Here is a 16,552-nt window from a genome sequence, read left to right on the forward strand (position 1 = left end):
AAAAAGCGGCAAAACTGTTTCATTAGTTTGGAGACAAAGTTAGTTGACTGCTCCATAATACTGGTTTCTTGCATGCCACATTTCAGTAACCAGTTGTTTGCCTTGGACTGTGCTACTGCACTCACTTTCTGGTGTGGATGGCTACTACTACTAAGTATTGTGAATAATGACCAAACAACATAAGGGCATATTTATTACCAGCTTGTGTTCCATTAAAAGGTGCTAAAACATTGAATCGTCGGCCGCTGTGACCGAGCGGTTCTAGGAGCTTCAGTCTGGAACCGCGTTACTGCTACGGTTGCAGGTCCGAATCCTGCGTGGGGCATGGATGTGTCTGATGTCCTTAGGTTAGTTAGGTTTAAGTAGTTCTAAGTTCTGTGGGACTGGTGACCTCATATGTTAAGTCCCATAGTGTTCAGAGCCATTTGAACCATTTGAAAACATCGAATTCCAGCATAGAAAATGGTATATCAGCTTCTTAGATGTTAAGTCCCATAGTGCTTAGTGCCATTTGAAGAACCCACAATGTACGAAACCAGACTTAACTGCTACTTGCTTTGGTTACAGTAAAGAGTAAACAGTAACAGTAAACAGTAAACTTGTTGTTTCATTTAATGCTTCTTGCCTTAGCACCGCCCATCGACAGTCATTAAACTCGTGTGCTGCATGATCATATTGTCTACAAGCAGAATATATTACTGGTAGTAACTAGTGCATGGTTCACTATGACCATCTAAATTGCGAATGGTACATGTCACCGGTACAAGATATTTACCTTTAAAATATCCTCTGGATTCAATCAGCAGGTTGTGCAAATTTCACAAAAACTACTTAGGGCATACTACACCCGCGAATAGGTCCAAACTCTGCTTTATTACGACCCAAGAAAGAGAAAAGTGTCATCTCGGCTTATCACATAGCGGTACTGCTACGAGCTACATCTACATTAATACTTCGCAAACGACTAGACCCTGTGTGACGGAGGGTACTTCTTTCGGGTTTTACCAACTGATCTACCGTTCCCTGTTCCATTCGCAAATGGTGCGTGGAAGGAATGATTCTCGGTAATTCTCTGAGTTAGCTCTACAGTAGGCCGAGAGGAGGCACCTCTGCATCAAGTCATGATAGCCGTTGGGTACCTGTGAAGCGCCATAACGATAGTAAAACATTATTAGAGTTCAGTCTTTTATTGTCAATGTGTACTAGTCGTCAGCACCAGTCTCGGCCTTTGTCCATTCAGCTGCACGTTGGATTCCAGCTGATGTTCGTGGAGTTATGTCTACAGCTGCACGCCCAGGAGTAGATGTCGGTGACCCTGGGCGCAGCCGTCTCCAAGCACTAAGTAATTTCGGGCTGGCTGCTGGAGTGTACTGGGTCCCACTCCGAATTGTACGATGACCTATCGGGCGATGTACCTGGTGTCGTGTGGTCGGTTCGTCTCGTCCATACGCATGGTAGATGTCAGCACTCGAAGGCGCCTTGGTTTTGTACAGGAACGTGGACCCAAAAGGCCGTGTTGGTGCCTTCCGAGTTGAAGTCCAGTACTGACAGCACAATGCAATGTCGTATTGTCAGTTCCTCCATCAGTAGATGGCAGGCGGCGTGGAGCGTGAAGTTTATTAGGTGAACGCCATCATCTTGATTACGTCTTCGGCTAATTCGTAGCCTGTGCTGGAGCATCTAGGACATAGATTCATTGCAATAGTGTGATCATGGATTCGAGTGCTATTACTGTGAACGCCATCAATCTCAATGATCAAGTCATGAGAGCTGCAGTGTTTAAAGGAAGCTATGACGCAAGCTCAGTTCGTAATCTCTGCGTGTGTCGTCATTCTGATATATTCACTTAAGAGGCTGTTAGATGCTGTATCAGTTCCTCGATCTGTGGTGTTGTGAAAGCGATAGAATTCCTTGCAACATGTCTAATGAGCTGACGGAAGTACTGGCCTCGCCGACTTTGTTTTTCAGCCTCAGTCCCCTTTCTGATAAATCCGTATCCTCATTCGGTAGATGTTGACGTAATGTGTCGTCGACCTGACCCACTTGCGACGTATTGGCTCGCTTCTTGCTTCAGCCTCTGTCTCTGGTATGACCTGAGTTTGTCTGTGAATGAGTTTTAATAAAATTTTTCAGTTTTTACACCTTTAATATTCTGTGTCGTAACGGGTCAAACATTTCGTATTTTTTCTTTGTAGTCCTATGGCGAGAGGTATATGGGTAGAAGTGATATGTTGTCCGACTCTTTCCAGAAACTACTATCTCTAAAGTTCAATAGTAAACCTCTCCGTAATGCACAACGCCTCCCTTGTAATGTTTACCACTGGAGAGGTTTTGCGATTTCGCTAACGTTCTGGCACGGACTGAACGGTCCTGCAACTAAACGCGCCGCTCTTTGTTGGTTGTTGTCGATCTCTTCTATCAGTCCTATCTGGTAAGGTCTCCGATGTGACGAACAATATCCAACTATCACTCGAAGAAGTTGCTTCTAAGCCATTTCTTTAGTGGATGAATTGTATTGCCTTAAGACTTTTGCTATGAACGTAAGTCTGACATTTGCTTTTCCTACCATGTGTTCTATGTCTACATTCCATTTAAGGTCGCGCCGGATAGAAACTCCTAGATGTTTTACAGTAGTTACTGTGCCCAGCAGTTTGTCATCAGCAGTGTAGCTGTACAGTAGTGGATTTCTTTTACTATGCATGTGCAATAGTTCCATTTATTTATGTTCGGATTCAACTGAGAGTCGCTGCAGCATATGTCAATCCTTTATAGGTCATTCTGCAGATCAATATTGTCTTCTGGGGTTGCTGCCTTCTCGTAGATAATCGCATGTTCTGGGTCCATCCTTAAAGAGCTTACAACGCATTCTACTAGATACCTATGCGATGTAAACACTAACGGTAGTTGCGATACTCCTAAAATTATCTTTACATCTGTCGGTTTTGATGCTCTAAAAGCGACTTGTTGAGTTCTATCTGCAAGATAGTCTTAAATCCAGTCGCAAATATGCTCCGATATTCGGTAAGCTAGTATTATTTTCACTAAACGGCAGTGTGGGTGTCAACTGCCTTTCTGAGATCGAGAACACGGCATCAGCCTGAGCGCTGATGTCTACAGCGCTGTGGAACTGAAGATAGAAGAGAGCAAGATCTCTATTCGTGGAATTCATGCTGATTTTTATAGAGGAGATTTTTGTTCTTCATGAACTTCATAATATAAGAGTGTAAAACATGCTTCTTAATTCTACAACAGATGGACATCAACGAAATAGGACTACAATTACGTGCATCTGTCTTAGGACACTTGCTGAAAATGGGGACTACCTGTGCTTTTTTCCAGTCGCTTGGTACCCTTCGTTTCTCCGGCGACGTACGATAAACTGCTGTTAGAAGGGGAACAATTTTTTTTTTTTTGCATAATCTCTGTAGAATCCCACATGTATCTCATGTTATCTGATGTCTTTCCCCTAAAAAGCGATTGTAGAAATTTTTCTGTTACGCATTCATCTATCTCTATGTCTGTCATTTCGAAGTACGTAAGATGAGTGAATGAGGGGACTATTTTAGAAACATCCGCGGTGAAACTATTTACACAGATGAAATTCATTATTTTAGTCCCCTCTGTGCTATTTTTCGTTCCTGAGCCATTATGGTCACTGAGTGACTGAACAGGTGATTTCGAATCGGCTCCTGATTTTACGTAAGAGCAAAACACGTTAAGGTTTTTAATCAAATCGGTTCACAAAACCTTACTTTCCAAGTCGTTGAACGCTTCTCTGTTTGCTCTCCTTTCCCCCATTTTCGCTTCGTTCGGTTTCCGTTTGTCTTCTAGGTTTTGACTTCATTTGAGTCGTGACGAAACTCTCTCTGTTTACGTAGCAGTTTCCTGAGGCTACTAATTCGCGTTGGACCTCTCCCATCCCTTACAACGTAGCTCGGAACATACTTGTCTATGGCATATTGGACGATACTTTTGATTTTTTTCCATGTGTGCTCCCACACTTTCGTCTGCAGCAGTGAATTTGACGTTGCGTACTCAGGTACTCTGCTTTTGTATTCTGTCACTCTTGTGTTATGGATGAATACCAAGCTTGTTTTTCCACAGAAAGTCTAAATCGACTCTGTAATTGTGAAAATGCTGCTATTATAATATCTACTCCTGTTTTTACTATGAATACCACTCCAGTACATATAAGTCATCAACTTTAAAGTAATAAATGTGTATAATTTTATATGCCACTACGAAGCTCTCGTGTACGCTTTACAATTCCTTCCTGGAAATTTATTTGCAATCCCAAATTCTCTTTCCCCTCGTTTTACATCCCTTTTCTGAAAATAATAAAAAGCAGGGTATACTGAGCATTATTTCCGTTTATTTGCAGTGTAACGTAAAAACTCAAAATAAAAAAAAGTTTTCGCCTAGATAGTCAACACAAGTACCCTGCGATTACATTTCCCGCTGAGCCAACCGCTAGCTGGAAATGACACTAACATAAACAATTCAGGCCTCACCCGACTTGAACTAAAAATGAATCTTTTCTTTCTTTTTCCCTTTTCTTTTAAAGGATTGGGTATTTGGAGCTCCTCCTTCCGGCAATTTCATTCCTTGCCAAGCCCCGTATATACAAAAAATCTGGACGAAAGCTGAGAAGACGAGTAAAAGCGGTCCACTCATAAGTATGAAATGACCGTTCAGTCCATGCTGGGCTTCTGAATAGCACACGTTCACCATTACAAAGTTAGAGCGCTGCTGAGAATAAAATTGTACTTTACCCAACAGTAAGCAAGTGGCCGAAAGTACAGCTTTCAAGTTGTTAAAAGAGTTTTGAAAAAGTGGTTTTCGATCATAAGAATACCTAATGTCCAAGTCATAGGTGTCGAGGTAGTGCAAAACATTTTGAGCGTTTTCTTTTGTTCTACACCGCACTACCTTACAATTCAGTCGACAGTGGACGAGGAAATTTTTTTATCCTTGAAGGAAGACCATGCTCAGGCTAGAAAGTTCTTGGCGAATGCAATGACTGTTCAGTCAAACAAGAACAGTCCCAGTCTCTCATTGTACGACAATGCAGTCACAGGTTTTCCCAAACTCTATCCTGTCACGAGGGCGGACTCCGCTTAGTATTGCACAGCCTGACTATAGAATGATATGGGATAAGGAAATATCTAGACTCAAAGATAGATTGAAGATTGTCTAAAAGGGATATAAATGGATCGAGAGGGCTAGGATGACTTAGGGTGATATGACGACGACACAAAATTAACTGGACCTTAAAATACGATGTCCACTACATTTCATAATGTAAAACCGCTGTAACTGACGTGTTTCCAGCCTGCAAGCCTACATCATCAGAATTAGTCTGCAAGAATCTTGTAAAATCGATAAAAATATAAATAAAATGTTAAAAATTGGTGGAAATATTCATTTTTTCATGTCTTCCTAAAATTTGATTCACTACCTACCGTCCAGTTAATAAAATAAAGTAAAGTGAAACTGCAAGGCAATTCCTGAATGTAGGCAGCGTTACACGAACCGTATTCCTCTGTGAAAGACACAGCCAGATACAAATACGTATGTTGCGCGCCTAAGCATTTCATGTACATAACGAAGATATCAAAGACACTGTTACCTATGATCAAAGCAATGTACCCACCTACGGAGACACCCAGGAGTTCGAAGCTCCTCGCACACGCATCATCAGTAAGACTACAAAGCAGCTACTCACAAATTGATATCAAAATATATCTAAAAAGTCTTTTAAAAATGTTTTTGGCCTCCTGCAGTCAGCTCTTTCAATGTGAATTTATTTTTTTTTATTTTTACCGCTATATATTGTAATTTCTAACTTTCTAAGACTCTTGTACACTAGTTATGGCGAAGGCTTGTTTCTTCGGAAAACAATTCTAGTGCCTCTGCGTTGCGAAGATTCGTTGAACCTACATTTTAACACTGAGTTTAACAACTACGACCTCACGCTCATCATGAACTTAAATAAAAAATGGAGTGCAATTCTTGGGTGCCCAGTGCTTTATATGCAATCAACAACACTTTGAATATGGTTGCTAACATATAGACACATTGCAGAATTATCATTCAGTCTTCTTCCGCAAGACTGAGTTTGTACTAATATCATGTTATACAGTGTTAGCAAAACATCGATATAAACTTACAAGGGAACCTCCCCATCGCACCCCCCTCAGATTTATTTATAAGTTTGCTCAGTGGTTAGGCCTTAAAAAACTGAACACAGATCAATCGAGAAAACAGGAAGAAGTTTTGTGGAACTATGAAAAAAATAAGCAAAATATACAAACTGAGTAGTCTATGCGCAAGATAGCCAACATCAATGATAAAGTGAGCTCAGGTGAGCCGTAGTCCCGTGGTTAGTGTGAGCGGTTGCGGAACTAGAGGTCCTTGGTTCAAGTCTTCCATCGCGGGAGAAGTTTATTTTATTTTATTTATGACTATCACATCCATAAGAAATCCTAAATCGGGCAAGGTACAAGAATCTTTTTACCCATTCGCACAGTGTACAAGTTAGGTGGGTCGACAACATATTCTTGTCATGTGACGCACATGCCGTCGCCAGTGTCGTATAGAATATATCAGACGTGTTTTCCTGTGGAGGAATCGGTTGACCTATGACCTTGCGATCAAATGTTTTCGGTTCCCATTGGAGAAGCACGTCCTTTCGTCTAATAATCGCGCGGTTTTTTGCGGTGCTGTCGCAAAACACATACACTAAACTTATTACAGTGAACAGAGACGTCAATGAACGAAAGGACAGATCATAACTTTGCGAAAATTAAGAAAAAAAAAATTCTTCACTCGAGGGAAGATTTGAACCAGGGACCTTTCGTTCCGCAACTGCTCACGCTAACCACGGGACCACGGCGCACCTGAGGTCCTTGCTGTTGCCTATGTTGCACATGAAGTACTCAGTTTGTAAATTTTGCTTATTTTTTTCATAGTTCCACACAACTTCTTCCTGTTTTCTCGATTGATCTGTATTCAGTTTTTCAAGGCCTATCCACTATGCCAACTTATAACTAAATCTAAGGGGGGTGCGATGGGGAGGTTCCCTTATTAGTAAGGGTATTGTTGTTTCGCAGCACCATTTCTTGGCAAAAGTCACTTAGAGGACACCGTTTTATTACAGTTACTTCAGTTTTCTATTCAAAAGGAAACCTAAGTTCCGCGTTAGGTGAAGGTATACTCAACGTGAAGTATTTTATAAACGTGTCTGCTCAAAGAAGTGCGAAATGTCTTCGTCTTGTAACGTGGAACCTTTCTTTCTGATGTAATATTTGCAACCACATATAACTTGCCGTACATACAAACTTAACTTTCAAAAGCTTTATTGTAAAAAGAATTTTTTGAGCTGATTGAAGATGCAAGTGTAATTTGGTAACGGCAGACAATACGGTCACTGGCGCATAACCGCCCCACACACTGGCCGCAGAAGGACCTTGAATGTCCGATGCAAAATATCACAGGTTGCTTGCATTTCATTATCCTGTCATCCGTTTCGCTGTACACAGTTAAACCGGTTAGACTCAATGGACAGTTACTCGTAATTTTGTAACAACTACCCAAGATGACAAAATCGAAACACAATCTGAAATTTGTATGCTCGATATTAGTAATTTCAAGAAAGAAATGTGTAAATCGTGGAAGGACTGTAACAAAATGTAATTATTTCGCTTATGCTCTGGGACCCGAAAATCTTGTTACACCGTATTCGATTATCTGTGACATTAACTTTGCTATTACTCGGTAATTGCAGTGATGCGAAACACATCGATACCTGTTGATTATGCTCAACAGACTAAATAAAAGCTATAAACTGTAATGTCACGACAGCATGCGAAATTGTTGTCGAGGTTAATGGAAGTGTTGTCCGGCTTTATCGGTTTCAACCAGTTATCACTCTTTGTGCGCAAACATGTACATTTCACTTTCGAACCTGCCATTACATTTTATGATAAAAATTCAAAAGCTTGTAGCACCACTGTTATTTAACCATCGTCTTCCATTCATTAGTGCGCTTTCAGGCAGTTCCCGTCTGAGTTCGTGCGCGCCGTCTTCTCACATTGTGGCAGCATGTTCTTACTGTTTTAGGTTACCTTCCTTCCTTCGTCTTAAGTTCATGTTGTAGCAACCACGACTTATTTTCTGCGATCACTGACTTCACAAATGATACTCACCTCTGCTGTTGATGTAGACGTGATTTAAGAGAATTTGGCCTCATGATCTTTGATGTTTCACAATCATACAGCAATGTTGAACCAGCCTTTCTTTGACTGTTACCTTTTTACGGTTTTTGTAATCGTTTCGGATATCGTTCGGTAGATTTCCTTTCCACTCACATGTCTTCTTTCGTAGGTCACATCGCGTCCACAACAAGCTCACACAAAAAAAGAGTTACCACCCGGTAACAGTGGCTGGGCTCGAAGGCAATCATAGATTTTTAGACTCTCCAGAGCTGCCAACTTACAGCGTTGTTGATTGCCACATTTCACTCAATGTCCAGTTAATCCCAGATATTTTACACTGGCTGGGATCTGATGATTTAGTGAGGCAGTCGAGGTGCCCGAGTGTTCGTCAAACCAGAAACGTTAGCTTTCAGCTCTCTGAATACTGCCGCTGTCTTGCAAGACAGAAGTGTACCCAGGCTACTCAACATTATGGCAGAGAAATGCTTTGTCACCGAATGATTCAAATAAACTTGCTGATTTATAGAGTGAACTTTCACTCTACAGCAGAATGTGCACTGACATGAAACTTCCTGGCAGATTCGAACTCGGAACCTTTACTTTCCAAGGGCCATTACTCTGCCGTCTGAGCTATCAAACCGCGAGTTGCACTCACGCAGTTGTTTTACTTCCACCAGAATGTTTCTGTGGGCATGTGCAAGTGTGATTTACATTTTGATTATTATTTAATGTTACATTGAATTTTTAATGCCCTTAAATGTAGCAAAATGGACGATGAAGAGAGGAAATTCTTTAAATATAATGTTTACGTGAGTAACTAGCTTTAATTTTTCATGGTAGTTACTATTAAACATGCATTCATTTGTATGTGGCGTCAGAGCATAAGTGCGGAGTTTACGCGCTGGTCAGGGTTCCATCCTCATTCTGTTGAAGAAGAAAGGAAGGAAGAAAGAGAGATTAATATTTAAGTTTCCGCCGACATCGAAGTCATTGGAAAAGGAGCACAAGCTCAGAGAGTTCCAGGAATGACATGGAAGGAAATCGAGCGGCGCCCTTCCGAAGAAACCAACTCAACATTTATATCCAATCCTTCCTTTGCTTTATTTGATGTTTTACAGTAACTACTGAACGCATCTTCTTTGTACATCTCGCCCTGTCATTAGATGGTATAGAGTGCATCATATATTTGCTCTAATTTTTTACGTTCTTCGTTTTACACTAGCGTTTTCTTCTCTGTTTATATAACACATTTCATTAATAAGACAATCATATTAACTGATTGTTACATTATTTTTCCTGTCTTGTAACGGCGTGTCGCATGGTACTTGAGGACCTCTGCGGTTACGTTCCTCCGACTTATCGGCTATGCTGCATTCTGACGACTACGCCAACATACGTCGCATATTACTTACTTTAGTCTCTCCTTTTCATACTTTCCCTATTCTATAAGCTTTATATTATTTTATTAGCTCTATAAGCTCGATCTGATGTCTAAAAATGCCACAAGATTGTCTCAAAAGCACATTTTGTGTTTTTAACTACTATGTTTTATCACTATAACAACTTACGCATTTGGCAAGGTCTCCCTGGACTATACCTATGATATTCTTAATTTATTGCATTCTGAACAGTTTTTTAATATAATGAAGATGTGTGGACTTACAGTACCGAAACCTGAAGAGTATACGGCACAAACAGGTGTTGTGGCTATTGTACTGCAATTTGTTATTAACAGTAACACTTGTTATATTAGGACATGTTACAAAACAGGTATGCCTCATCATATTTTAAGCGTACGTTTCCACATTCTTGACGGTAATAAATTTTCGTTATGGCATAGTATTATTTTAGATGTAATCTGTCCACTAGTTGTACTACATGTCCCACGTTTGCTACATCTACATCTACATATGTACTCCGCTAGCCACCAAGCGTTGTGTGGGAGAGCACTATTCCCGCCAAAATCATATTAACCCAATCTGTTCCACTCGCGGATCGAGCGAGGGAAAAACGACTGAACGCCTCAGTCCGAGCTCTAATTTCCCTTATCTTTGAATGGTGATCATTACGTGGTATGAAAGTTGGTGGTAATAATATATGCTCTACATCTTCGGCGAAAATCGGATTTTCGCTACGGGCGCAGGTTCGAATCCTGCCTCGGGCATGGATGTGTGTGATGTCCTTAGGTTAGTTAGGTTTAAGTAGTTCTAAGTTCTATGGGACTGATGACCACAGCAGTTAAGTCCCATAGTGCTCAGAGCCATTTGAACCATTTTTGAAGATCGGATTTTGGAATTTAGTGAGCAGCTCCTTCCATTTAGCGCGTCGTCTATCTGAAAGTGTGACCCACTTCAAACTTTCCATGAGATTTGTAACGCTCTCGCGATGGTTAAATGTACCAGTCACGAATCTTACCGCTCTTCTTTGGACTTTCTCAGTCTCTTGAATCAGACCCAACTGGTAACAGCCCCATACAGAAACAATGCTCTAAGACTGGACGAACTAAGGTATTGAAAGCAATTTCCTTTGTTGAAGGACTGCATCGCTTCTGGATTTTACCAATAAGCCGCAATCTAGAGTTCGCCTTAACCATTACTTGTGTAATCTAATTGTTTCATTTGAGATCATTTCGAATAGTCACACCCATATACTTGACGAATGTTACCGCTTCCGAAGACTGGGCATTTATTTTGTACTTGTACAGTAATGGGTATTTTCGCTTTGTTATACTCACTTACTAATGCTGAGAGATAACTGCCAGTCATTACACCAGGCATTTATTTTCTGCAAATCCTCACTGATTTGTTCACAACTTTCGTGTGATACTACTTTCCTGTGTACTACAGCATCATCGGCAAACAGTCTAATGCCGATGTCAATACCATCAACCAGATCGTTTATGTAAATCGTAAAAAGCAGCAGACCTATTATGCTGCCCTGGGTCACACCTGATGTTACCCTTATTTCTGCTGAAGTCTTCCCATTCAGAATGACATACTGCTCTCTGTATGTTAGAAAACTTCCTATCCAACCACATATGTCATCGGATAGATCGTAAGCGCGCACTTTTTACGGCAAGCGCCTGTGCGGAACTGAGCCGATCGCCTTTCGGAAGTCGAGGAATATGGCATGAACCTGGGAGCCGGTATCTACAGCCTGTTGTATATAATGCACAAAGAGGGAAAGCTGTGTGTCGCATAACTGTTGTTTCCTAAAACCGTGTTGGTTTCTGCAGATGAGCTTCTCAGACTCTAGATTGGTCATTATGACTGAACACAAAATATGCTCCATGACTCTACAACAAATCGATGTCAGTGAAATTGGCGGGTAATTATGTGCATCTGATTTTCTACCCCGTTTATAGAATGCTATGACCTGGGCCTTTTTCAAGTCCCGTGGAACTTTCTGCTGTTCCAATGATCTCTGATACATTATGGAAAGAACAGTGCCGTACCTGCAGCATAGTCAACATAAAATCTTACGGGGATACCGTCTGGCCAGATTTGCTGCAGATCTGAAGACAATCATTGCTGACCAAAATCGGTAGTCTAAGGACCAAGCGCAATTCGGCAACGCGAAGTGCCGCTTTAGATTTTTCCGTGTGCAGAGCGCTGAACTTACCGAATATTAAATGAGCTCAGCCTCATACTTGACTCTGAGCGGGATCTAGAATATTCAGTGAGTGATTCTGGAACATTTGCGTGAACTTTCACTTTGCGCCTGTGAGAGTCGAGGCAGCTGAAGAAGTTAGAGCCTATTTTGCTGTAGTTTGAATTACCTGTTGCTCTTAATGCTCTTCTTTACTTGTTAGGAGTGACTACCTGAAATAGCGAATAATATTAACGTTGTGGTCATGAAGGAATAGTACCCACGGACTTCAAATGTTTTTACCTGGTTTCCATAGCTTAATATTTTTGGAAAGGAATTCTGCATGTAAGTGTCTCACGTTTGCGCTGTATTACTGCGCTTCACTGCTCCATTATCTGGTTATTAAGGTTTTATTTTGAATCTGCACGGATGAGAGGCCATCGTTCAGTGATTACTTATTGATTACAATAAACATTTATTAGATTTAAATTATCATTCTATTAAGTTACTCAACAGTTTCAATTTAATGATACTTATCCATTCATTTTATTATTAATTAATCGCTAACATGTCTATACAGTATCAGAACGATTGTTTCGCAAATGTACGAGGGCGTATGTAAACGTGCGCAACCACCGCCATCGACACACCAAGGCGAGCCAGACTCAAGTAGAACTCGTACATTTGCCCGTATTTTCTCTGATTTTCACGTCCTCCCAACGTACAAGCGTTACTCACAGATTTCTGATTCAGTAGGAAGGTAGTGTCTGTGAAGAACGTTGTAAGCTTGCAGAGCGACCAACATAAATCTGCAAACATTATTCCACTTTAGCATTATGTCAGAACATTAAACACGAAGTAAAAAACTGATTAAAGCGTTTTCTCCCCGGAAATTTTTATATCACATGTGCTACCAAAACTTCTCAGTCAGAGTAGGGAAAATACGATGAAATCAGTAACAAAGATGAGAAACAGCACCCTATTAACAGAAATGAGTCTGTAAAGAACTAAAGATTGAATACGAAACAGTATTGAACGATTTACGCAAGACTCTATAGTAATACCTCAAACCCACGTGATCTGACGATAGATCGCTATTCCATCTGCGAAAAATAGCTAAAGGATAACAAAGTTTCATCATGTTTGATATTTGCTTCATTGCGCATAAAAGGTAGCTACGTACTGCAATGATCAGTGATTCATGAGGAAGACGGTCGTCGATTTAAAGTTCTGAAAACGGAGGCATAGCGGGCATTGGCTGAAGGTAATTCTACTGTGCTTGGGAAGAGGGGGCTGGAGCAAGGATCAGGGGTTAAGGTTTAAAACATTTCATCACTATGATCTAGAATCTTTGCTTTTGAACTTAACTGTAAGAAACCTGAACGATTACGCCAATCAACCTGAAGAAATCAAGCATAACTACGGCGGGCATACACATATTATGATGAACCTCTCACAAGTATAGAAAATCTGTTTACCAAGTCGATGCGTCCAACACACAGTCTTCACCTTGGACACAATCACGTCTACATTTTCTGTCCACCTCTGTCGAGCTGTCGTAATGTTGTAGACATGGAAGGTGAAAATCACTTACACAAGTTTTTGCCAAGAAATATACAGCAGCTGGATTATGTGTTCGCCTTAATAATAAAAGGTAGTCGCTGTAAACATGTCTGTCACGAGCAACAACTAAAATAAGGTGTAGCAAAGTTCACCGCTGTCTCGGCTTTCAAAAGTACAGAGTTGAAATTCACACAAATTGATCAAAATCAGTTACCTAAACTGGGTCCAGAATGAGCGCGGAAGGACGGCCAAGAACTCGTGTCGAATGAGCTCAAGCGCGAGAACTCGTACCCTCATATTGTCTGTTTGGCGTCACATACTAATGAACGCAAGGTTGAAGATGACCAAATTCAAAATCAAAAGCAGTTACACATACACACCTTATATTAAAACAATCTCCTCTCTTCACTGTGTGGAAAAGGTGATAGCACAACTTAATCCGTTGAGGTCTCAAAGATAGTTGGAAGCAGCTTGAAGAGGCTGGTCCTGGCTGAGAAAATCTTAAAAGAGGTAGAAAAGGTAAATACCTTGCTCTCTGACAGGATGCAGGCTCTGGAGGAATGATAGGAGTCAGATAATACTTAACAAGTGTGAGCCTTCGAAACCATGAGCTTGTGTCATTAAGAAGGGGAGGCGCCGACGTTGAGATCACAGATTAAATTCAAACTTCATACACCTTTCGAAGGCCATAATGTACAATTAGTAAAGTGCTCTACTCTGGCAATTACGAGAAAATCGCAAGAGAAGTTTACTCGTCTATTATGTGAGGTATCCGTGCGTGGGTGCCAGACATTAAAGTTCATGGTGCTGATGTGGCAGCTGGCACGGTAGCTCAGCGTGTTCGGCCGGAAGGTTAGCTGCTGTCTGTAATAAAAAGCTAAGGGAATGGATCAGCGACGAACTGGAACGAGTGCAGTGCGACGTCCGCCCGGAGCAAATTGAAGTAACAATGACGAACAAAATAAACTTTAAAAAAAAATAAAGTGGCTACCTTTCGAGGTACTTGAGACAAACATGTATGAAGTAACGGTTCGACGCCAGCTCTATCTTCGTTTTTAATGCATAGTTTTTTCATCAATGGCCGTACAAAGACTGGTGACACTGTCTCAGTGGCACGTGTTGTCTCCCAGACAGTAGTGAAAAGGAAACTGTAATGATTGCTGTAAGGTTTTAATGTAGTCATGAAGTCAAAAACATGAGAATAATAAAAATTCGGAAACTTCCTGTCGTCATCTTACCCTCCCTTCCCTACAATTCACCACCAGCGACTTGGAGACAGGGCCTTCTGCAGCAAGCTACGAACACAGGGAAGCAAAAACTTCTTATAAAGAAGTCACAAGGCGGCTGCACTGAGATTCCAACCCGAATGTGTCATCAACTATCGAGACTTTAATCAATAGTTTTTGTCTTGCTAATTATCTTACACTTACGGTTATGTTTAATTGGTTTGTCGTGCTGGAAGGTTTGGATTAATAGATGTGATGCTACTTTTAAACTTTCTACTCTGACTTCTGTCAGTCTAAGAGATTCGTATTATTTCCTTATACACGTTTTAGACGGATTTTAAGAATGGATTTCATTTCTAAATATTGTATGTGAGTTCATGGTTTTACTTTCAGACACTCATATTGCAATGTGAAATAAAGACTAGGCATATTACATTTTAATAACTGAATTTGCCATACTGGTTACTCATGTGCCCTAGCGTTACTGTCCGTCCTCAGATATAGCTATAAATGCAGAGCACTGCGAGGCCATCACCAGCATTTACTAAGTACGTAGTTACAATATATAAATATTGCCGTCCATTCTGAAACATCCCCTTTGTATGTAAATAATGACAGTGCTGGAAAAACTCTTAAGTTATTTGATTTTCAAACAGCTGAGCAAAAGTGAACGTACTCAGACAGTTCTCTTTTTACTTATTCTGATCATCACTAAACTGACACATAATATTTTTAGCGCAACGCAATCTGACTTTCAATAATCCCTAAAAAAAAATGGCCCTGACTAGCAATAACCTACGCCTTTCATGAATCACTCACCTCACAAAAATCTTCGTTACTCCAACTACTGCAATACAGCGAGCGTCAATACTGCCAGCTAAATAAAAGAATCTAAATAATGAAGGTACTAACTACTGATTAGCATATAGCCAGCAAATGAAAGATTTTGATAGAGAACAAACAATATATTAGCCTAATAGTGTTCAAAAGTCATAATATATATAGTTCATGACATCCAGTCTTACAAATTTCCTTTTTCTGACGGACACACATCCAGATCGTCCGCTCATAGTAATCTCTCAAAACTCTGGCATCTCTCTCCCCACATCCACCACTGCTGGCGGCTCACCTCCAACTGCCCAATGCTACACTAGTGAATTTTCCAACAATGAGTCCAACCAGCCACAGACTGCACACAGTGCAGTCAGCGATTTTCATACAGAGCACTACATGGCGTTACCAACATAAAAACCTAAACAGCCTACTAACAATGCTTATATCAGAACAGTTTTATGCTATGCATCGGTGGTATGCATGGCTGTCAATGAAGTTAATTTTTTTTATTTTTTATTCTTATGTATTACTATGTCTGTTCTAGATTTACCTTCAGTTGTTTGAAATTAGTTAGTCACACCGCTCTTTTTACGTTCGTAACGTATCTGAAGATGCCAATTGCTAAAACAGGTTATTATGAATTATACAACTTATGTGATCATGACGGAACTTTATACATAAAGGAACAAGACACTATTATGGACTCAGTTACAGTCATTATCTCGTTAGTTAATTCAGAAAAGAACCAGGAATGGTGCAGAGAGAGAGAAGAGGAGGATATGTCTAGAGGAAGGAAGAAGGAGATGGACAGAGAGTGGGGTGAGATGTAAATTAGTACTTATATCAAATCTCATACAAATTCAGAAGTTATGATGCATTGCTGGGTGTCCTTGTTAGCAGTACCATGCTTTATTCCATAAGAGGCTCGAAGAAACACTGGTGTCACTGTCTCAGACAGTAGTTTCTACATCATCGTAGTACACGGCAGCGTGCTTGCTATGGCACTGCAGTTAGCTAAGTTTGGGAGGAGGGAAGTGCTGTGCGTCGTGCGCTGATTTAGCAAAGTAACAGCGGCTAGTGTGGCCCTGCTTATGCCACGCTGGTTTCAGGCATCCGGCATGCTGT

Source organism: Schistocerca piceifrons, chromosome 2, assembly GCF_021461385.2.
Source record: "Schistocerca piceifrons isolate TAMUIC-IGC-003096 chromosome 2, iqSchPice1.1, whole genome shotgun sequence".
NCBI classification, from domain to species: Eukaryota; Metazoa; Arthropoda; class Insecta; order Orthoptera; family Acrididae; genus Schistocerca; species Schistocerca piceifrons.